Here is a 25,589-nt window from a genome sequence, read left to right as displayed (position 1 = left end):
AGACCGACATCAGAGTGTTTGATTCTAATCATAAAATGTGCATATCATTCTGACGGCCGTTAGTGCTCTTAAATGCTGGATATAAATGTTAGCGGGAAATATAAATTCTATGGATTTTCAAAAGCGAAAACTGCTTACAAATAGCAACAAATATTATTGTATTTTTATTGTAACAACGATTCATTTGACGCTATTCAATTAATTGTACTTGTATTGTAAGAACAATGAAAAAACATACGGATATATTGTTTTCTTTTGAAAATTGGCCTAAAGATGTCTCATAAAAACACAATACATTCTATTGTTTTTCGCGAAAAAGTGTATGAAAATTTTCTCAAAATTTTATGGTTAAGATACATAACGACCACCATTTTTTATTGTAAAAGTGCCATTTACCATTCGCCGAATGGTATAGAACAATAGAGAAGACGGTGAGTGTGCTGTGCAAATTACTATACGTTTAATGGTGAATAATTTTCGAAAAAAGGGTGTTGTAACATTAAAATTTATCGTATTTTTATGATATTTTTTATCAGGGATAACTCAGATTATGAGTGTCTGATGATTAAAGCCGTAAACAGTGTTAGTGAGCCATGTTTAATTAAAGTTTCAGTAAACGATGAGTGTTTAGCGATGGAAATGGATACTGGTTCGGTAGTATCAGTAATAGGCAAAAATACATACTACGAAAAATTCTCAAAAATACCACTCTCAAATTGCACACGCAGACTGGTGGTAGTCAGTGGATCACGTTTAAAAATACTCGGAGAGTTGGAAGTTTTTGTATCTGTGAACAATAAAACTGCTGTAGCTAGATTGATCGTATTGCAGACTGATAATAATTACACCCCACTTATCGGGAGAGATTGGATGGATTTGTTTTTTCCTCACTGGCGTAAAGGTTTGATTGGATTGGAAGCAGTTAAACAAGTAGGCTTTGAAGACGATAAGGAGCAACTTTTAGATTTCTCTCGGGCATCAAACTGTTACAGCTCATCGAAATCAACTAAAATTGATTCATGATCAGCGGCGTAGCTCTATGGTTCTTATGCCATTCCACGAACGGAAGCGAAGACGTGATTCGATCGAATTAGAAGATCCGTTTATTGGATTTCCAGATGTTCCACACGTTCCAGAACAACGAGAAACCAAGAAGCGGAAGCTGATCAGTGTTGCTCGCAGTCCAGTTATTACCAGAAGTGCTACGCGATCGAAACAAGAAGAAAAAGTGCTTGAATAGTTAAATGATACTGAGCCCGGTTAACCGTAGCGGTATTATCTGAATTGAATGAATAATTATTTTAAGATAACTTATATTCGGCAATTGAATTGCATTCAGAATTTCAAAGAAAATATTGAATTTGTATTTGTCCTACATTATTTCAAATAAGTTATTATTTTCTCAAAGAAGGGAGAATTGTTGTATAACAGTTAAGTTGATGTAATGAACAAAACTCTCAGATTGAGAGTTCAATAAGCATGCAATACAATACAGGGCTCAGTCGAGTCTAGTGCATGAAACAGACAAGAAGCCTTTCAAGATTATCATCCGAAAACCTTTATAACCCGTAGTAAAGCCATAGTCCGGAGTGACCTTCTAGTAGTTTTTAAAAAGTGTTTTAAGTATAAAACACTTTCCTTGTCAAATATTTGACCCTAGGCCTAAGGCCTCTGTGTACTAACAGCTTAATGCACACTGATGTCTGCGGTGCGAAAGATAAAACAAAAAAGAAAGAGAAATGTCACTTTTACTCACGGAATAATACATCGACATATTATTCCGTACGGAAAATTAACAACATGACTGACAGCATCGCATGACACTGCCATCTGTTGGCAAATCTTTCTGGCTGCAAATTACTTATCAACTGCGAACGCTTAAGTAATTTTGATTGCAAAAGTTTTACGTGACCATTACTTGTCCTATCTTTTTACACAGTACTTACCAGGTGGAAACTAGCCATAAGCACACAACTCTTAGTTGGCGGGCTTTGTCATCGCTTGACTCGTGGAAGCATGAGGTACGAGCTTGTGAGGACCAGAGCTGTGTTGGACGCTCTCCTTTTCAACTAACCGTTTTGCACCGCTTTTAACGATCATTTTAAATCTTCATAATTGTGGCCAACAATACTTTCATCCTTATTCCTAATCAAATCAGGATGATAGTTTGATGTTTGAGTCTCATGCTTCTGTATCCTGTTAATACCTAATAGAAATCGGAAGCTGCTACATATAGCAGACCAAAACTTCATTCGAGAGAAAATATGGCTATGGGTAACGATAATTCCTGCCTTCACCGAGTGAATGCGAACCATGTTGTCCACCCACGTGCTGAATCGCTCTCCCCCCTTTTTTTCCTGTGAGATTTTGTGTGTGTATGAATTGATTACATTTCCCTCCCCGACACTGTTGGTTTTGGTTATTGCTAGTGGAAGTCTGGCTAGTAGCAGCGGACTTGTATGTGCCACTGGCAGCTTTGTACAAGGGGCGAGACACACTTCAGTAAACCACTTCACACCCACTTTTGGCAGAAGGGTCTTCCCCGCACGGTTCTTATGCTCCACTCCTATACGATATATTATGCTGCCTGCATGGGGCATGGGAGGGCATTGATTGCGGATTGTGTATAGGAACCAAACCCTTACAATTTTGGGAACCCAACAAAGGTGGATCTACGCCACAAATTATGGTTCATCAAAGCGACGACGATGAAGATGATGAGGGACGAGGCGTTTAGGAGGGTTGTTGGTCATCATAACACCCATGTGATAATACGGTGGAGCAGATGGAAGAATCTTTTTGAGCTGTCTGATGGATCGGCCTTTAGGCATCAATTGGACGAGAGGGCATCAGCTTGTTTTCTAAGCTAAGTGACTCCGAGAACCGTTGGTGTTTGACAGCTCCAAGTGGCTTATCAACCGAATCAGTTTATCCGGGAATACGTATTCCTGCATAATCTGCCGTAGCTGGTCTCGATCGATTGTATCATACGCCAATTTAAAAACGATGAACAAGTGATGTGTGGGCACGTTGTATTCGCGGCATTTCTGCAACACCTGGCGGATGGCGAACATCTTCTCCTTTTTACCACGTCCGCCCATGAATCCAGCCTGATATTGCCCCACAAACTCACTTGCAATCGATGATAGACGGTGGCACAGCATTTGAGGGAGTGCTTTTTAAACAGCGGTGAATTGCGCGGTAGTTCCCGCAATCCAACTTATCGTCCTTTTTGTAGATGGGACATGCGATACCTTCCATCTATTTGTTACCTTCTTCCCAAATTTTGGTAATGAGCCATCGAGCTTCTCTACGCGAGCGGTTCAGATTCTTGTAGAAATTTCATGTGTTCTTAACGTGGTACAGCTCTTCCAATCCGCGATCTCGTTCTTCGTTTTTCAACTGTTCACATTCGCTGTCGTACCAGTCGTTCTATGATTCGGAGTCGCTAAGGCTAGTGCTGCAGCCGAGGTGCTACCTATGGCAGATCGGATGTCCCTCCAGCCATCTTCTTTTGGTAGGATGTGGTGAGAGCCAGACACCAAACTACTTCAGTTGGTAGTTGGAACAAGAATGATACATTTATTTTCTATTTTCTACACAAACATATTTCATGACTTACTAAGACTACTAGTTTGTCGTCTGATTCCGACACTCCTCCTCGACAATATAGTTTAGTAACCCTAACTTCTCTTTTAACAACTTCAATCGTAGGTGCTGCAGCGATTTCGTCAGTATGTCAGCCAACATGAACTCGGTGGGACAATATTGTGCGTTTAGCACTAAATTGATTTCCGAAAAAACTTCATCGACTTCCGCTGCCTTTCCTATGCGTTAAACATAACGTCGGAAGTAGTGCGCTGTACAGTAAATCTGGTTTTCTATACAGCGCACTACTTCCGACGTTATGTTTAAGGATAGACTTGTAAGAATCCCAATATGGCCGCCACAATGGCCGACTTTGACACCTACTCACGATTTCGAGGGCACAAATCTCTTCGTAAACGAAACCAGCGCGCCTGTTCTTCTTATTTTAAGCTTATTATAAGTGAGCAAGAACAGAATAATAAAATGTTTTGTTGTGTGAAGCTTGCTTCTTGAGATTTGTGCGTTTGAAGTTTTGATGCATTGTTTAAGCGGGACGTCAAGACGTTTGTCCTTAACGCATAGGAAAGGCAGCGGAAGTCGACGAAGTTTTTTCGGAAATCAATTTAGTGCTAAACGCACAATACCTTGGACAATACTTCAGAACGATTTGCTGCTGCTCTTGAAGATCACGAACATAGAAATATTTGGTGGCGATGTGTTTCGACCGCTTCTCAATCTTTCCGTTTTCCACCAGTCGAATACAGCTCTGGTTGTCTTCGAATATAGTTATTGGCAACGACACGTCTTCGCCTAGATCCATCAGCTTCTTCAACCTACTCATTTCTTGACATGCTTCGGTTAAGGCCACGAGCTCCGCTTCGGTTGATGACAGCGCCACACAGGTTTGCTTGCGTGATGCCCAGCTTATGATGCCACCTCCAAGCCGTATCAGGAAACCGGAATTGGACTTCCTGTCCCGATGGTTGCCGGCCCAATCGGCATCCGCATACATCTCGAGCCCGTCAGCTGTGGATCCAAGTGTCAATTTGTGGCTACTGGTCGACACCTGAGTACCCTCTTGGTCTCGTGCCAGTCCAGCTGTGTAGGGCAGCTTGATTTCTGAGCCTGGATGGAGACGCTTACTGCTATGTCCGGCCGACTGTGAACCGCTACATACAGCAGACCGCCGATGAGACTCAGGTATTTGGTGTTGTTCGGCAAACGTAGTTCCTTCTCCTCCTCCTTCTGCTGAAGGTAGCCAGGATCCAACGGTATTTTCGATGGCTTAGCGATTTCCAGACCAAATCGTTCCGTGAGCTTCAGGATGTACTGTTCTTGATTCAGCAGGAATCCGTTACCATCCCTCTCGATCTCGATTCCTAGGAAGTGCTTCACATCTCCTAATGCCGTCACGTTGAAGTGCTGTTACAATGCCCGGTGTATAGCCTTGGAGAAGTTCTGTCCTGCAAACTACTAACATGTCGTCCACATAGTATGTAGGTGAACGTGTTGCCCTTCTTTCGCACGTACAGACATGGGTCTGCTGCTGATGGAACGAACCCCATTTTTCGTAGGACTGCATCGATGCTTTGGTTCCACACTCGTGCTTGAGCCCGTATATGCTCCTTTTGAGCATGCACACCGTGTTTGGTCCTCCCATGGCGTATCCCTCCGGTTGCCGCATGTAGATGGTTTCATCCAACTTCCCATGCAGGTATGCGGTTTTCACGTCCATGTGCTTCACAAGCATTCCGCGACGGCTGGCCACCGTGAGTAACGTCCTGAGGGTCACCTGCTTGGCAACGGGAGCAAAGACTTCGTCGAAATCCACGCCAAACTTCTGGTTGAAACCTTGAGCAACCAGTTTTGCCTTGTGTCGCACAATGTTCCCTTTTTCATCCTCCTTCGATTTGAAGATCCACTTGTTGCCGATGGCTTTTCGGCCCGCCGGTAGTTCTACCAGCTCCCAAGTGTTGTTCTCGATCTGTGCCTGGTACTCGTCGTCCATCGCTTGCTTCCACAGTTTCGCTTTAGGTCCCTTCAATGCTTCGGACGGGGTACGTCCAAGAAACAGAACTAGATGAATAACAGTTTCTTAAGCTATAGTTTGCTTAAGAGTGGTTAGTTCCACTCGTGTACAGCAAAAATGTTTGTTGGGCGTGGATCACCACCGGTTGGCGGTTGACGTCTCGCTGCTAGTCCCTGTTGCGAGCCACTAGCTGTAGGCCGAGCTGCCGGCCCAGGCAGGTCGATAACATCCTCGTTTCCATCAGACTCGGGTTGATGGTCTGAAAATTGATCGGAAGGAAGTCGTCTACTCGGAAAGAAAAAATCTTTTAACTTGCCTGGTAGGTAGCGCTCTCGTCCGCTGCGCCTCAACGCCTGTGACAGGGGCAGATTTGAAGATGAATGCGAAGGGAGCGCAGAGTTTGTCACGTCACTGATTGAGCCAAGGAAATCCTCATCTTCTGAGCTTGACTGATTTTCTTCCGCAGGCACCTGGTCATCTTGGACGTGTCTTGATTCGGTTGCTTCCGGCTTGGACACATCTGGTACCGGAAATGGATCCCCCAGATCCAGTCTAACGACTTTTCGTTCCGGTTCTGCAAACTGCATGCTGTTAGAAGATGGCGGGTTTTCTCCTGCTTCGCTAACGAAGGTAACATCTCGACTCTTGATGATCTTCTTCGATTTCGGGTCCCACAAACGATATGCTTTTGTATCCTCGTCGAAACCGGTTAGAATGCACTCGAACGCTTTGGCATCCCACTTTTTGCGCTTCGGCTTCGGAACGTGCGCCATTACCTTCGAACCAAAAACTCGTTTGGTGCCAGGTTTGGCTTCCTGTCGCTCCAAACTTCCTCTGGTGTCGCTGAATGTCCCTTGGTTGGTGACCGATTTATGAGGTACACGGCCGTTGCTGTTGCTTCAGCCCAAAACGTTTTCGGCAGCCCCGCTTCGAAAAGCATACACCGCGCTCATTCGACGATGGTCCTGTTGACTCGCTCCGCCAGACCATTTTGTTCAGGTGTGTAGTCCGCCGTGGTTTGGTGACGGATTCCCAGGTGCTTCAAATGGTCCTCCAGCTTCCGGTTCGTGAATTCCTTGCCATTGTCGGTTCGTATCGTCTCTGCTTCTTCCCTGTGTGTCGCTCAGCCATGCAACGAAAATCTTCAAATGCTTCATATAGGGTATCGCGCCACTTGGGCGGTGGCTTCTATATTCGTCTGTTTTCCACTATAACTCAGTCAATTTTTGAACCAATTGACTTGAAATGTTGTACACGGGTAGATACTATACCTATCTCACCACATTCCAAAAGTTGTGTCAATTGGTTCAAATTTGACTGAGTTATAGTGGAAAACAGACGAATATAGAAGCCATCGCCCAAGTGGCGCGATTCCCTACACTCTGTGCTGATTTTTCTTCCAGGAAATATACGAAGATTCGACGAGACTTGTCATCCGTGAAGGTCAAGCAGTAGCGGCTGCCACCCAGCGATTTGGCTTCCATCGGACCACAGATATCCGAATGGACCACTTCGAGTAGATCCGACGCTCGTGAACCAGATTTGCTAAACGGCAAACGTGTCTGCTAACCCATAGCACATACCTTGCACTTGTCGTTGCTCCGGGGCGGCTCTGCGTATTCGATGCCGGAAACCAATCCACGCTTCATCCTTTGTAGACTGTCGTAGTTGATGTGGCCAAGCCTCTTGTGCCACAGAGCTGCAGTTCCATTCGACGCACATGCCAGTGCTCGCGATGGCTGCACCAGGTCCAGCTTGAACAGGCCACGCTTTCTACTACCAGTCGCAATAACGTCACCGTTCGGGTTGACGACGCTCACGCCTTCCTTGGTGAACGTCACCGTGTGTCCCCGTTCCACTATTTGGTTCACGGAGAGTAAATTCGTGGACAAATCCGGAATTACCTGCACTTCATTCACCGTGATTGCTGGTTCGTCCGGGCAGCAGGCGGGCTTCCTTCCTTTTGCGACTATCTTCGTCGCTCCACGGTTTGCGGCTACGACGGTACCACTGCACTTGGTAGATTCCTCAAGAGCTTGAGCCGTCTTCGCAAAGTGATTGGATGCCCCCGAGTCGAAGTACCAATCGTCATCGTCCTCTTCAATCGCAAACATCACCGTACACCAGGCATTTCCGTCGCTTTTCTTCGGTTCTCTTGACGAGCAATCCCTGGTAATGTGACCAAATTTGTGACACCGCCTACACTTCGGGCCCTTGCTTGAAGATGGATTTGGCTTCTCACTCTGCTTGGCTGGTTTCCGTCCATGCTTGTTACTGGCAAACGCGGCGCCCGACGATGGTACTCTGATTTCCTGCAGCAGTTTAGTCTTGATGACGTCACCGGTAATCGCCGCTCCGGAATTTTCGAGAGCCATAATCATCGGCCGATATTAGGGCTTCCAAATTTCCCGGGATTCAGCTTCCCGGGAAACGGGAAAAAATATGACCATTTCCCGGGATCCCGGGAAATGAGAAAAAATATTTTTAAGCGAAAAATGTATTTATTTTAAAGAAAATCGTTAATCAGATATTTTTTTTTTCCATTTCCTATTATAGACTGTGTACAATTCAGCAAATTTCACGATAACAAGGTTTATATTTTACCATCAATGTACGATTTCAAGTAACATTAAGAGCCAGTTCGCGAAATAATGTAAGATATTTAATGTAATGCAATGTAATTTTGATTTGAAATACATAAACGTGTTTTGCTAAAAGTAGTTGATAATTTATTTATTATTTTGGGTACATCAACAGGCATACAACAACCCCAATAATGATGCTCAATTAAATCTTAAGATTTATTCCTAAAATTCACAAACACATTACCATACTTAATGAACAGATACAATAACACAAGTCAAGAGTTATGTACCCGATACAAAAAAATAATTATAACCTACGATAACTGCCAAAGGAAAAATGAAAAAGAAAACTTCGGTGAGGGATTCCGAGATCAAAGTTAAGAGCTAAGAGGGTAAAACCCCATTGAAGCCCAATAATGGCTCAATACATGCTATTATCTGATCGTCTTATTAGCAAGAACTGTATGAGGTTGTTGCACCATGTACAAGTACCAATGTACAAATTGAATTGTTCCTAAACAGTTGAGCAGTCATTACAACCTTGTAGAAAGTCAGCTAACATCGAACTCTGACTATATTGCGTCTTACATGGTTGGTGGTAGAACTAAATGATGAACTCCATATTTTGAAGCACTATTTAAAAAAAGTAGAATCGTTGTCGGTTGAAATCAGCTTTTATGCCTTCATATTACTAAGAGGATGTTATCTGCGTAAGCTCTCCGTTCAACTCGAATTATATAATAACATCAACATAAATAACATCTGGTCATGTGATTTGACGAACGTTAATCAAGAATCTGGGTGAATCAATCATTGACTTGCAATAGAAACAAAAAAATCCCGGGAAATTCGGGAAACCCGGGATACAAAAATTTGATTCCCGGGATTCGGGAATCCCGGGAAATTTCATTTCCCGGGAAATCCATCCCGGGATTGGAAGCCTTAGCCGATATTCCTCAGGTAGACCGGCCAGCAAAAGTGTCCCAATCCATTCGTCGGTGATCTCGATGCCAATCCCACGTAGTTGGTGAGCGGTTGCTATGACGTCGTTAACAAACGTTTCCATGGAGTTGCTGGTTGTCAAGGTGGTTGGTATGAGTTTTCTCAACAGTCCGACTTTCCGGGTCAATCCAGAGTCTTCGAATGCTGCTTCCAACTTCGACCACGCCTCCCGTGCGGACTTCGCTTCCCTCACATGCACGTAGTTCACCGGATCGAGCAAAAGGATAATTTTCGCTCGCGCTCTTCGGTCCTTCACCGCGTCCACCACCGGATCGGTTCCATCGGCGTTCGGCGTTGGCTTCACGACTTCCCATAAATCTTCCAGTTTCAGGAACGTTTGTACCGGAAATTTCCACGTTGACCAGTTCTCACGGCCAAGCAGAAGTTCAATTGCCGGTGGGCTTGTCGTACCGTGGATTGCGTGGATCCGATTCCGGGTAGCGTCTCCACCTCCGCCTTGCTGGGAATTCTCCGCCGGGTTGACCATCTTAAAGTAAACTTGAAGAGACTTTTTCTTGTGATTCTTGAAGTTAGAACTTTTTCTTGAGTCTTGAAAAAATATGTTCCTCACTATCCGAACTCTCTGGGCCCAAACCCTTTTGGTAGAATGTGGTGAGAGCCAGAGACTAAACTACTTCAGTTGGCAGTTGGAACAAGAATGATAAATTTATTTTCTATTTTCTACACAAACATATTTCATGACTTACTAAGACTACTAGTTTGTCGTCTGATTCCGACATCTTCAAGTGTAGCTGCGTCAAGTTGCTCTTCCGTTGGCAGGGCCACTGCTAACTTCTACGTTACGCAGCCGCTAGATGTTGAACCGGCGTTCGACTTGTTCGTCTTGAAGCTTGAGGTACACTTGATCTTCGGCTCACTAGTGAAGGCCCTCTAGATAGATACGGGTATGGTTGGTTGAAAGGCTGGTAGCGGAAATGGTGCATCTGAACTCTCGCCTGAAACGAAGCTTTGCGGGATATCAATTAACCGAGTGATAAAGGGCTAACAGTACCCACCATCACACAAATTAAACTTTCATAAGAGCAAAGGGACGAACGAGGACGACAAAACACATTCCGCCATCGATTGTATACGGTTGACTCACGTACGGACGGAGTGAAAAAATAAAAGAAAAAAAAAAAACAATCCGAAACGACTTCGGATACACTTCCTGGTTACTATTAAGGCCGCACGGGACGACGTGTAATTTTTCCTATCTTCCCTCTCTTTCTAACAATTTGCCTCGCGATTTTGAAGAAGCAAATATCAATTTCCACTGCACTGACGTAGCTGAAACTTTAGTCGATTGTGCACCACAAGTGAGCAAATGAACGATCAAATTTCTAGCCAATAATATGAAGTAGAAGTTGAGATTTGCATCTTACTAGCAACAGAGCAATGGCGGACGATTCAACCACCGTCCCGTCCGGCCTTAAGTTAAGAGCATCTCGCCCCGGAGAATCCATTAGAATGGACCATTTTTGCTTGCCAGCCAGCAGTGCAGAGTGGAGGCGACGGATCCCGTGGAAGGAAGAGCAGTATTATTTGCTTCCGCTTTGTTGCCGTTTGGGGCTTGACTCGTCGGATACCGTGAATGCTGCTGACTGACGACGGTGTTGCTGTGGTGCCTTTGTTGCCGCTCGCTCCGGTTTTGGAAAACGGTTCTTTCTGTCGCCGCCCTTCCGTGAAATCAATATTTGGCGAACGTGAAAACGGTTGTACGGAAGTCGTTTACATGAAGAGAGCTCTCTCGTCTGTTGGCCGGAGTAACTACTACGATGATTTCTTTTTTATGCGGTAACAGTTGTCAGAACAATGACCAAATGCTAAGAAATGAGTGTAGGACGAGGTGTTTAGTGTTTATGAAAGATTAAATTAAGAGAAGTTGGTTTTGATTAAGGGTAAATATTTGTAAATTGCATAATAATTTTTGATTTTTCTGATTGCACAAGTTAAACAAACATTACGATAAAAAAAAAGATTTCCGTATATCTAATAAAAGAAAGTTCTGCCTGCTGATCGTTGTCTTCTAACTTTAACCCTCTGTTTTCTGTATGCTCATTTCTGTATTTTGTCATCTGCCTCCTGATTTCTGCCTTTTTCCTTCTATCTTTTGCCTTATGCCCTTTGTCTTCTGCCATCTGCTTCCTGACTTTACCTTCTGTCCTCTTCCTTTCGTCTTCTGCTTCCGTTATTCTGTTTTCTATATTCTGCCTTTTAATTTCTGCCTATTGCCTTCTATCGTATGTCTAATATTTTTCGCTTTATGCTTTTTGCCTTCTATTTACTGTCTGCTACATTCTGTTATCTGCCTTCTGAAATCTACTTTATGCGTTCTTCTATGAATCTTCTGCTTTCTGCTCTCCGTCTCCTGCTTTTTAATTTCTGCCTTTTGTTTTCTATGTTCTGCCTTCTCATTTCTGTCACAATACTATTTTCCATCTGCTGGCTTCAGACTCCTGTCTTATGTGTCCTGCTTTTTACTATTAACATTCTGCCTTCTGCTTTCTGAATTCTGTCACTCGATTGCTTTCTGTTTTTTTCTGCATATTAAAAAGACGCGGACATATTATCGCCTGTTTTCTGCGTTCTTCTGATGCTTCTAGCCTTTTGCTTTCTACTTTCTGCCATCGCCTTACCCACCCAAGTAACCACAGTGCTGAAGCCTTATTACGTGCAGATATACGGTGTATTTAGTGCAATCATTACTTTACATGCAAACTTAAGGTTGATTTAAAGTGGAAGTGGGCAATTATAGAATCAAATTAGGATTATACTGGTATAATCTTGAAGCCGTCGCATAATTGCCCATTTCCACTTTAAATCACCTTTAAGTTTGCATGTAAAGTAATGATTGCTCTAAGTACACCGTATATCTGCATGCAATAAGGTTTCAGCACCGTGGTTACTTGGGTATGCCTTCGGTTTGAGCCTTTTGTCTTACGTCAATTGGTTTCTGCTTTTAGACTTCTGCCTTTGCTTTTCCCATTTGCCTTCTATCTCCGTAATTCCGTTTTTTTTTCATTTCGGCGTAATGCCCTCACTGGAACAAAGCCTGCTTTTCTGCACGTCCACGGTTAGGCAATTTCCATTAGTGAAAGTTCTTAGTCCGACCGGGATCAAACCATTCACCCTCAGCGTGGTTATGGGCCTTTTGATTTTATCCTGTATTGCTTGATGCTCTGGATTCTCATGAAATTCATTATTCTCATAATATTCCTACCAAACATTTTTGCTGCAAAGAGCTTTAAAAGAACTTTTACTAAAGGATTTGCTCCATATACTATTATGCAACTACTTTTGTTAGTAGGGTTCCTGATTTTCTTGATACTTTTGATGCTCTTGATATAATCAATTCCCCAAGTAACCACAGTGCTGAAGCCTTATTACGTGCAGATATACGGTGTATTTAGTGCAATCATTACTTTACATGCAAACTTAAGGTTGATTTAAAGTGGAAGTGGGCAATTATAGAATCAAATTAGGATTATACTGGTATAATCTTGAAGCCGTCGCATAATTGCCCATTTCCACTTTAAATCACCTTTAAGTTTGCATGTAAAGTAATGATTGCTCTAAGTACACCGTATATCTGCATGCAATAAGGTTTCAGCACCGTGGTTACTTGGGTCCATTGTTTATTTTTGTTTCCCCTGACTATCGTGTTTTTCCTTTTTTTGTACTCATGATTTTCATGAACCGCTGTCCATAAACTACGTAGAAAACTTGTATGGAGCGTAGGTTTTGAGCAGTCCCCCCTCCCCCTAACTTCTGATGCGAATGCACCACGGGAATGGTGTAAAGTATCACTAACAAACAAACAAACAAACAAACAAACTAACAAACCCTCCCCCCTAAGAGTCTACGTAGTTTATGGACAGGCCCTGATGTGTTTTGGTACGTTTAATTCTCTTGATCTGCTTTCTCAGATTCATTGATTCTCTTTGATCTTTTACTTCACGGCTGTCAATGCTTTGATCATGTTTGCGCTGTTTTTGCACGCTGATAGAAGCTTCTGCTGCAACTCAGTAATCGTCTCTTCCAGTTTTGTCGCTTGCTCTTTCGCCGTGGCAATACTCTTTTGCAGTTCTTCGACTTCCGCAGTTTCACAGATTCACTTGTGTTTCTCTTAGTTTAGTTTTTATCTGGTCATCCCAGGTTTTTATGGCATTCGTCGCTTTTCTTTTTCCATCGGCTTCGGTGGCTTTCAGTCCGCGTGGCGCGTTCCCGATGTCCCGATATGTTTTTCACTTCAACATTGGCCTGTTTTGCGATTGACGGGCGTCCCCCATGGTTTGCTTCAGGGTTCCAATTTTCGACTTCAGCTTTTCAATTTCCTGCTGTGCCTGTTGATAGATGGTTTGTTCAATACGTTGTTACAGGATCTTGATCTCCTATAGTTCATCATTATCCAACTGCTCCTTTAGTTGATTATAGAATCTGCACGAAATTTCTTCTTCTCCTTCACTCTGATGGAGAATTTGTAATAGGCAAGTAAATGGCAAAATCCCATACAAAATCGAAACAGTGCAGTTCGCTGAGCGATGCGCTCCAATTTGCTGCTGAAAGCCATGCTCATCCGACAGTTGATGGATGTAGTGTTGTCTCATCCTGTGTAGGACGTCGCAATGGTTACACTGAAAGACGTCTTGCGGTTGAAATTAATATTCAGAGGGTCAATTTAAATACACAACGCCACTAAATTTGGGCAGACTGAGTTTCGTTTCAATTAAACAGATTAGTGTTAAATTTTACCATGGTTCTGATTTACAATTAAAAAAAAGATTGTGTTAGCATCCGGATTCGAGCCTTGAGAACCTTGAGATCACCAGGCTCGCACGCTACCACTCGACTATTGAGCCGGTTGGTATGTGAGAAAACAAAACGCATACAAGAAGCGTTTGTTGGTCGATGATCAAGTTTTGCCATGGTAAATTTAAAAACATTTGTATGCTGGTCATTACCGAAAGCCGTCTTTCAGTGTACGCTGCTGAAGGTTGGTACGAAGATGTGCTAATAACGGGGGGGGCAGCGACACTAGTTTTTCCAAGCCGAAAAACCCCATAAAAAGCCGAAAGAAGTCGAAAAATCCCGCAAAACTTTTGCGCTAACACTCCTGATTCTCATAATATTCTTGATGATTTCTGTTGTCTTGTTACTTTTGATCAGTCTTGTTAGAGATCACAGTCATTTGAACCTTTTCGTCGATATTCGGCCTCCTTTGTTTCCGACATTCGCCACACAAGCAATCAAACTACTGTACGAAACAAAAAGTCAAACGAATGCGCTTCACCACGATAGCGTCTTCGGACGGTTCGGTTTTTATTATTCCTGTCTTCTTCCATAATGAGAGCTGTGTTGGCCAAATGTGTGTCGTATTCAATGCAACATACAAAAATAAACTAATACTAACATTCATAATCGGAATTGGCTGAAAATATATGCGAAAAGCTAAAATTAGGCAAATGTCATCGTGTCAGACGACAATGATTTGACGCTTTCTTATATTTATTGAACTTCGTTTTACCGCTCGTGTTGTGTGTAAGAGGTAACGGTAGCGCACGAATGTAACAAAGCAAGCTGACACTCGACTGCGGCAACGAAATGAAGGTAGTGAAAAATGTCGAATGTTTACAAGACTGCTTTTGATTCTCTTGATTTTCTGTTACTTTCGATTCTCTTGACAATCTTGATAATCTTGATAATCTTTCTCTTTATTCTATTGATCCTCTTCATTTTCTGCATATTCTGTCTCTGAGAGTCTGTAAAGCGCACAAAAATCCCCTAAAATCTTGGAATACATTGAAAAATCTTGAAACCCTCCTGAAGTTCAACTGAGAGCCTGCGAAGCAACATTAAGCCTCTATGGAATCCCCTTAAACGTCCTGAAGGTTACCTGGAAGCATGTAAAGCCTTCACAATCGTAAAATCTATCGGAAATACCCTGAAACGCTCTTGAAACTGCCCGAAACCCCTCTGAAGCCACCTGAAACTCATCTGAGAGCCTGTCAAGCCCCCTAAAATCTCCTGAAACGCCTATAAACCCCATTTGAAACTCACCTAAAGCCCACACTCCGAAACTCCCAGCAATGTCCTGAAAGCCTGACTGACAGCTTTTCAATCCTCCTAAAAACCTTCTGAAATCCTTTGAAATCCCTCTAAAATGCCCCAAAACACCATGAAAAGCCTCTGAAATTCCAATAAAACGCTTTGAAATTTCTTGAAAGCCCCAAGAACCTGTTTAAAACCTCTTAAAGCCACTTTGAAACGCCTCGAAGGGCCTCTGACATGTTCCTGAAATTCCCTTGAAGGTCCCCTGAAACCCTTACTCCTAGCAACTTACACTCCAAAAACTAATTACAACCTTGAAATTCATATAGGTAATGACTCAATTTTTGTACTCCTGATGTATTACCTTCCGGTGTAATCTTTACAATTCTTACTCAGTTTTTTACGTTTTTTTACAATTCATGGGACTCTCTTTTTATTTTCCATTTTAGTTTTCTTTCTTGTATTTTGTTTGTTTAATTTGTGTTGTCACTTCTGGTTTTAATCTTTTTTTAGTTTTATATTTTTTTGTTTTTTTTTTCATTACTTATTTTTCTTTTCCTAATTTGTTATTTTTACCTTTTTACGTTTTTTTTCTTTTTTACATTTATATTCTCTTTTTGATTCTTTTATGGCATTTTTACAAATCTAGTCTTGGTACATACGTGAAGCCACGTGAAGCCCGCCAACTTAAAACTTCTTGGAAGAAAAATTGCTATTCTATGCCACTCTTCCGTACTAATTTCAAATTCCCAGTATAAAAAATCAACCTGTCGGCACAACAAATTGGCACAAATTATCCCCTTGGCGTTCGCATTTCAAAGCTCATCGATCTTCATTTGTGCCTGCCATTCGTCGATAGATGGCACACAAATTGAAATCGTTCGTGGCTTCTAAAATACCCCCCACCCCTGGCCTGTCTGCCTGCCTTCCCCACCAGTTAGTGCCCCAGTAAACCAAGACGAATGCCATTTTAAATTCTGCTTCTCCACCCCACGTTTTTCCTTTTTTTCTGGTATCTTTTTCGCGAATCGCATAGGGTGTGGCAGCACATTTCGGCAAGGATTCTAATTTACGACTAATTAAAATTTACGAATGAAATTTTAAATTTTGTTGCTTACTTGCAAACAATGATACATATTCACTTTTACGTTGTCCATTTTTAAACACATGTTTCAAGAGCAAATGTTTTAATGACGAAACTGTCCTCGTCCCTACTTGTACCTATTGTTTTTTTACTCGAATAAGAAACTCGTTTCACTTTCTCACCCGCTCCACTTTCCGTTTTAAATTTTGTGCAGAAATTTCCCCACAGTCTGCAGCTTGAAAAACGAAGCACAAGCAATGATAATAACAACAATAATAATGCGCGAAAACCATACAGCCAGCCCCGTCAACGAGGCCTTCCAGTCTGCATTTAGGGGAACAAAGCCCAAAATGCCAAGATGGGGTAAAATGGCCCAACTCATAAAATCATTCCTGAATGGGACTTGATCATTACTATAGGTGAATGGTGTCAAGATATGTTTGCATCGAACATTCTCCTAGAAGCTAAGCCACCAAACCCACGAAAAATCTTTTAATTTCCCAATGAAAATTGGCAACTTCCGGTTTTTCGTGCTTGCAATTAAGGTTTTCTGGTGATTTTATTACCAGCTAAGTGTTTCCAACGAGATTGAGGCACACATGGAAACGCATGGTTGTTGATGTCTACGCTTTCCATGTTAGGGGTCATTCAAATATTACGATCATCGTTTTGCGGGGAGGGGGGGGGGGTAACACTCCATTTATTGAGTATACGAAAAAAGCGGGATTGAGGGGGGAAAAGAAGTCGGAAATGTCCGAAAACTGATGAACGTAATTTTTGAATGTTTTCATGAAGTGGCATCTTACCCCATGACAGAAGGTCTTTTTGCACCACTTCCGTTTTACGAATCAGTTTTTAAAATCGCTAAAAGTCGATGAAAATGCAATAGTTTAGTGAATATTTTTGCTGAAGTATCGAGCAAATATTGTCTAGTTGCTGTTACCACTTTGAAAGCCTAACAAATGAGGCTAATTATCATTGAAAACGATGAAAGTTTGAAAAATGGCATTTTACCCCACTTGACCCTATTTCCATTTTTTACGAATCTCTTTAGCGCTTGATTTCTTCATTTTTATAACACCATTGCGCTATTAATCGCAGTAGCCTGGGGGTTGGATTACGATGGACGAAGCGATGCGATGCGGTGTGATGGAGGCGCATGTTGTTCCACTGTACAGCATTCTACCATTCTCCTCCATTGATGACGCCGCACGCCGGCTACTACAGTAGCGCTGACGGTGACGACGACAACGCCGCCGCCGGTAGAGGAGCAACAGGAGAAAATCGAACGTTGTTGAACGAATTCCATCATTCATGGAAGGAAAAATTGCACGCGAATGGGCGGACGGGTAAAGGAACCCGCAGGAAACTTGGAGAATGGAATTAAGGCGAAACTAAAAGCATTTTCTCATTTTTTCGGTTTTTGATTTTTCATTAAATAACGAAGCAATATTTTCAAAATCGGTTTTCGTGCACATGTAGAGTATGGATCAAGGTATCTACTGAATTTTTTTTGAGGTGGAAAATGTTTTCCATTTTTGCAGAAACCATTTTTATGTGAAATTTTGTTCAAAAATGGTTTCTGCAAAAACGAAAAACATTTTCCACTACAAAAAAAAATCAGAAGATACCTTGATCCATACTCTACATGTGCATGAAACCCGAATTTGAAAATATTGCTTCGTTATTTAATGAAAAATCAAAAACCAAAAAGTGAGGAAATGATTCCAGTTTCGCCTTAAATAAATTATTTTCGCTGCTTTTCAACACGCCAAGCCAACCCAACCACAACCGACCGCTTACGTTGACGATTTGAGTGAGTGAATTTTTCGATCATTCGAAAGAATGTTACCATGTACCTGCCTACGATACTTTCGAATGATCAACACATGAGGTGGGGTGATTATTCTAAATTTAAAGCGCATTCAAAGTGTTAAGAGCCAGTTCGCGAGAACCGCGACCCCCTTTCCAAAGGAAGTGGAATCGATGTGCTCAGAATGAGCTGAAATTTTCAGGGTATGGTTTTTCATATAAAAGGTGATATCTGGCCGATTTTCAGATTTTTCCGTTAGGGGGAAGTGGGGTAAAATAGCCCTCAAAGATTTCATGTCTAAAAATAGGTAAAATCACTAAAATCGCAATAACTTCCGCAAAAGTTAACGTATTCAGCTGAAATTTTGCATGGACACTCTATCCGTATGGCACTTCTATTTAAGCCAAGCGTTGGATATACTTTGATATTTAATTTGAAGAAATAGGTTATCTTCATATTTTTTTTGACGATTTCCAGGGCGCCTGTTTTCGTACCAACAGAACTAGGACGAAAAACTGAGTACTACGTTTTGAAGGATTACCCAAGAGCTTTTATTTGATATGTTACCCAAATGCGCCAACTTAAAAATTTTCGAAATAATTTTTTTTTTCTCGGGGTGTGCATTTTACCCCATATTTTTAGCTGTCTAAAGAAGTGTTGTCGCAAATTATGACAACGTTATTTAACTTTCAAGGGTTCTTCTTCAATATTAATTCAACAGAAAAATGATGACTAAGAAATGCAATTATTGGATTTTTTCATTTGGGGAAAGTAGGGTAAAACGGACTAACTCAACCTCCTTTCGAAATAACGTTCCCTGATAAAAATTTCCAATAGAATCACCATAAACTACCATTAAATAATGATAAATTTGACTGTTCAACAACAAATTATATTGTGTACTTATTTTCCTGCAGAAAATGCTCTACTGAAACTACAATACGTGAACAATAAAATCTATGGCACTAGAGATTTCAATAATAAAAACACTATAAATTGTATGGTAGTTGACTCAATTTGCTCCAGAAAATTTGGATTTTTTTTATGGTAAAGATACATAACAACCCCCATTTTCTATTGTAAAAGTGACATTTACAATACATGCTATGGTGGAAAACAATAGAGTCTGTTGTTACTCTATCGTTTTAAACAATTGAATTAATGGAAACTACCATTCATTTCAGCGTATTGTAACAATACATTCTGTTGTATCTCTATGATCTTTTTTATCAGGGTTGCTACGATGTTCTCTGGTCGGACTTGAATTTTCAGAGTTCTTTATTCTATTTAAGAATAGATGCTTTATCACATACTATTTTTTTTCTTGAGAGGATAACGGGGTAAAACAATTCTCTGAAAAAAAATGTTGAAAATAATCAAAATTTCAAAACCTACAAATGCTTTGGTAAAACTTGGCGAAATTTCATGAAATTAGAAGAAAATTCTTAATTTTTATTGCTTATTCAAATGAGCAAGTCCGACAACATTTTGACGTCGAGAAATGTCACAGATTAGCACGTGGTGTGTGATTCACCGGATTCTTTCTCGATTTTTCTTTTGACATGCATCTCCGGTTCAATTTTCTCTCTTTTTTTCTCGTCAAAGTCACCCAAGAAACACTTGTAGAGCATAGTTTTTTGAAAAGGTGTTATGACGGGTTGGGGCAATCATAAAAATTATCTTTTGCCCGCATTCAAAAGAAGAAACGTTGTTATAAAACATATCTAAAAATTAGAGGGGTGTTTTATTTTTGTAACTTAAGTGACGTAGCAACATTCTCAGCGAACGAAAATGCGCTTTTTTGGAAGCTGTAAAAGTGGTTCTTACGCGACTTAGACGAGAAATTTTAAACAAAAAAGATAAAGCAATAAAACGATTTGTTCTAGCGTCACCCTTTATCTTTATCTTTTTTGTTTCAAATTTCACATCAAAGTTGTCTGAGAACCATTTTTAGAACTCAAAAATAACGCACATTTTCGTGCGCTGGGAATGTTGCTTCGTCATTCCGTTCAAAATATATAGATGAATTTCTAGAAAAAATAGGCATTTTTCAAGTATTTTTCACACACCAATCGGTCATATCACCTTTTCAAAAAAAAAAAAAATATGATTTTTTAGGAAAAACATCTGTAACTATCGAACCAAAAGAGATAAAGACCACTTCAGCGCATGAAACGACGCGTCTTCAAATGCTCTACAAGTGTTTCTTGGACGACTTTGATGAAAAATCTAAACTGAAAAAGTTTACGCCAGAAAACCGATTTTTCTTGAACCACCCTAAGCTTATTCAGAAAAACATCTCTAGATCGGTCAATTTTTAAGCTACATAAAAAGTGTCTTCAGGAAAGTTGCTCAAAATTGATAGATCTACAACTTTCTCGAAGAATGTATACAGTTATTCTAGCAAATAAAAAAGTTTTGTTCCCAATTTCTTTGAAAATATGGACCACCCTAATTTTTATGTACATTGAAAAGAGGGTCTTATTTTTGGGAACAACTTTGTAGAAGACCATATTTGTCCAAAAAATCATTTAAAGGCGCTGAATGCATCTTTCCTCTGAAAATTCGAGTCCGATCAGAGAACATCGTAGCAACGTTATTTCGAAAGGAGGTTAAAACAGGGAGCTATAGTTTTCGTCATTCTCTTTTGTCTCCTTTTGCAACGACGAAAAACGAACACGTTTTCGTCACATGGCATCCGATTGCAGACGAAAGGCGAACCAGTCAAGCTTTTATTGACGATTTAGCCTCGGTGTTTCAGAGCTGATGAATTAGCTCTGATGGTATGCTTGTTGCGCTGCCAATCTGAAGGTTTGTTGGTTCGATTCCGAAAGAAGGCGGGTTTCATTTTTGCATTTTTTTTCCTGGTCAGCCAATCCCGTAAGGCTGATTATTCGTTCGCCTCCCCTGTTCGGTGCAAGCCACTCAACGAAAATGCCAATAAAGAGAAACGACAAAACTTTTTCGTCGCGACCAGCAAACTGACTGACGGTGTTTGAAGAAAAATATTCAAGAGCTGCTGACTCAGTGACGCAAACTTTTTATTTCCCGTTGTCGTCAGTGATTATGCTTCAGCTCCGATGACTATTAACAACCCTGCCCCGAGTATTTTTTTTTTCGAAAGTTTTTAAGTTAGCGCATCTGGGTCACATATCAAATGAAAGCTCTTGGGTAATCCTTCAAAACGTAGTACTCAGTTTTTTATCCTAGTTCTGTTGGTACGAAAACAGGCGCCCTGAAAATCGTCAAAAAAATATGAAAATATCCTATTTCTTCAAATTAAATATCAAAGAATATCCAACGCTTGGCTTAAATGGAAGTGCCATTGGAATACAGTGTCCATGCAAAATTTCAGCTGAATCCGTTAACTTTTGCGGAAGTTATTGCGATTTTAGTGATTTTACCTATTTTTAGACATGAAATCTTTGAGGGCTATTTTACCCCACTTCCCCCAAACTGAACAATCTGAAAATCGGCCAGATATCATCTTTTATATGGAAAACCATACCCTGAAAATTTCAGCTCAATCGGAGCACATCGATACAAGAAGGGGTTGCGACTCTCGCGAACTTACTCTTAAAACAACAATGTTTCTAAGAGCATTGCCAGATAAACGCACGAATTGCGTAGATAAGACCTTTTCAATTCAAATGAGATTTTGCTCATGTAGCTTCTATCTAAACATATTTTGGTGTTGTTTGTTTTGAAATATTCCTCGCCTAACTTTTGTACATGGCGTATAAAAAACCCCTAATTAATCCAGTTAGCGGTGATGGCGCCTTTCTCGTGCCATCGAAAACTTATTTCAACAAAATTCAAGTGACAGGTTGATAAATATCGCACTTTCATACGTTTAACAGATATCCATTTCATGGCACCAGAAATCATAACATTTTTCTGGTTCTTGATATTTAAGACTTAAACTCTTAAAAAAGCCGCAATCTTGAATTTGGAGCAGCCATTTTGGATTCAAGTCCGGCATCTTGGAAATTCTGGTCGCCATTTTCGAACTCCAGACTTCTTCCCCATACTAGATATGCACATATTGAATGTTTTTAGAGCCCAAAACTCAATTAAACAGACGCAATCATGAATTTTGAGTATTCTGGTCGCCATTTTTGAACTCCGGTTGTCTTCCCCATACCTAATATATCCATGTATAGTGGATGGTTTTAGAGCCTCATTCTCCATTAAACAGCCACCATTTTGAATTTTGAGCCTCCATCTTGAATTTCGAGACGCCATCTTAGATATTTTGGTCGTCATCTTGGATATTTTAATCATAATTTTTGGACTCCAGGCAACTTCCTAATACCAAACATTAAACATTAAACAGCCGCCATCTTGAATATGGAGCCGCCATATTGGATTTTAGACCACCATCTCGTATATTCTGGTCAAGAAGCTGTGACAGGTGAATCGAAAAACAAACATTGTTTATCGAAAAAATCAGCCGCAGCGTTTGATGCACTAATAAATAATAACCGGGCAATCTCTCAGTAACAAGAGACCCCTCGAGCTGGGACTCAGGGTCGGCTTGCTACTGGGTAAACTGAGGGGCTGCGCGAACAAGGTGTGCAGTGCACGGTCACCTGACTAGTACTATCGTGGAGTATGAATAGAAAATGTGCTTGGAGAGAAAAACTAGGGTTTTATTGATGAATTTGGTCTATTGAGGTACGCTAAACTATTGAGGGATTTAGGGGTTCTATTTGGTCTAAAATATGTAGTTGTGGCTGTGGGTAGATATTGGGTCTTCACGTACCGGTACGACTTACTGCTTCCTGCTGCTGCCGACGATCCGTGGAAGTCCTGCGAGCGCTCGCTGTTGATTGCAGGTTGGTACTGACTGGATACACAGGTTTATACGGGAATGACACAATTCTGACGATTGTCGAAAGGGGGTCGGTACACTGACCGGCGTTAAGGCGTCTTCCCTCTTTGACGGCGATCGACACGGTCCAGGACGGTACCGGAGTGACCGTGCCGAGAGGGGGCAAGTTCCTTTATGTTGAGGGGTGTCTACCCCGAGCTGTGGATCTCCTTTTCGGTAATGGCCTAGTTGGCCAGAGATCTATGGTGATCCTTGACGGGTTAGGCGTAGCAGACAAGGTCTACTAGGCCGAATCGTATGCTCCTGGTAAGGCACGCCAGACCAGACAAAATGGCGAATTAGGGCACTAGAAAAAGGTCCTGACAAAATCAGCTTTTTCTCCCAAATCAGGTAATACCACTCACTTTAAACTAATTTGGACACTTTAGAAAACACCTGGAGCACACGAACGCCTTTTAAAGATTCAAGCGATGGCGCTTCTCCAATTTGGCTCGACCCCCTTATTGGTTTTTCCTCCTCTCTACACCCAAGTAACCACGGTGCTGAAGCCTTATTGCATGCAGATATAAGGTGTATTTAGAGCAATCATTACTTTACATGAACACTTACGGTTGATTTAAAGTGGAAACAGCAATTTTGCGACTGTATTAAGATTATACCAGTATAATCTTAATTTGATTCTATAATTGCCCATTTCCACTTTAAATCAACCTTAAGTTTACATGTAAAGTAATGATTGCTCTAAATACACCGTATATCTGCAAGCAATAAGGCTTCAGCGCCGTGGTTACTTGGGCAGTTTTCCTCAAAAGGGGTTGGGGGTTGTTACCACCTGTTTAATGTAATGCGACTGTTGGCCCTCTTATCGTTTCATATTACCTCGTTCTTTACCCACAGCTTGCATACAATTTAACCCTCCTATCTAGTATTGTTTTACATTTAACATCATACCTAATCTACAAACAATTTTTAATTACATAATTTAACAACTGATTATTGTTTAACTAACCCTAGACTAATCCAACACCATTTAACACTAGAGACGTGACTGTTCACAATCAAGAGCATAAATTAAAAAAAAACTAGGTATTTGTAACAAACGGTTACAAATTCCTCTGAAATTGATCTAGGAATCCAGGACTTCCTTCAGAAATTACGACGGTTATTTCTTCAGGAAATCTTTCAGGGATTCCTTCAGAAATTCCTCCAGGAATTCCTTCCCGAATTTATTCAGGTATATCTCCATGCATTATTCCAGGTGTTTCTCCAGGAGTTCTTCCTGAAGTTCCACCAGGTGTTCCGCCATGTATTTCTTCAGGAGTTCCTCCAGCAATTTATCCAGGAATTTCTTAGTGACTCCTTCAGGAATTTCTCCAGATATCCTTCAGGGATTCCTTCAGAAATAATTTTAGGAATTGCTCCAGAGATTCCTTCGGGTTTTCTCCAGGGATTTACCCAGAAATTCCTCCAGGAATTCCTCCAGATATTTGCCAGGAATTACTTCAGGGATTTTTCTAAGAATTCTTCCAGAGATTCCTCCATGAATTCCTTCAATACTTCCTCCAGAAATTCTTCCAGAAATTCCTCCAAGAATTCCTAAAATTATTCTTCCAGAAACTCCTCTGGAAAATTGTCTAGAAAGCCCTCTGGCAATTCCTCGAGGAATTTTTGAAGGATTTTTTTTAGAAATTTCTCCAGGAGAGATTCTTCTAGGAATTCTTCCAGGGATAGTTCCACGGAATTTTCCCAAGAACTCCTTTCAAGATTTCTCTAGAAGTTTCAGTAGGCATTCCTCCTGAGGTTCCTCCAGAAGTTAACTCAGGGAATCCTCCAGGAATTCTTTGAGGGATTTTACCATATTTTTTTCCGGAATTTTCTATAAGGAATCCTCTAAGAATTCATTGTCATTTTCAAATGCATTAAGTTAAAAAATAACTACTCCCACAAAAAACGTGTTGTATGGGTGATTTTCACAAAATAAGTCAAATAAAAAAAATTAAAAATCAAATTAAAAAAAAAAAACAAATTGGGCTCTACACTGAAAAAATCATGTGAAAAAAATTCAAAGTCGATTTACAAAAAAATACGATTTTGACGAAAATTTGTCCCAAGATAAGTAATTATGTTCCCTACCAATTGTCCATACAACACGACCAGATGGGCACTTTTAAGTAAAAGCAGTTTTTCTAATAAAAACTTTTTCATGTCCAAATGATTTTTTGTCAGTGTCTTTTGTTTTTAAAAACTAATCATCCCAGAATCCAATAAAACACTTTTTGTTATAGATTTTGTCTCATTTATTCAATAACTAGGAAAGGTTTTCTTTCATTTAAATACATACTTTATTACAAAATGTATGTTCGTCGGACCTTTTTACCGACTTGTTTCAAATGCATTCAATGAAAAATAACAACTAGTTCAAAAAATTTTTGTATGGGTGATTATCACAAAATAGTTCTAAGAAATAGTATTGAAATCATCCTGATCGTGCTTTGCACTGAAAAAATCATCATTGTCGATTTGATATCGATGAGATTTCGTCTCAAGATAGGTAATTATATTTCCTACCCACCGTCCATACACCACAAGACAGGTACTTTTAA

The sequence above is a fragment of the Aedes albopictus genome, chromosome 3 (genome assembly GCF_035046485.1).
Source record: "Aedes albopictus strain Foshan chromosome 3, AalbF5, whole genome shotgun sequence".
Lineage (NCBI taxonomy): Eukaryota > Metazoa > Arthropoda > Insecta > Diptera > Culicidae > Aedes > Aedes albopictus.
Note: the sequence above shows the minus strand (reverse complement) of the source record.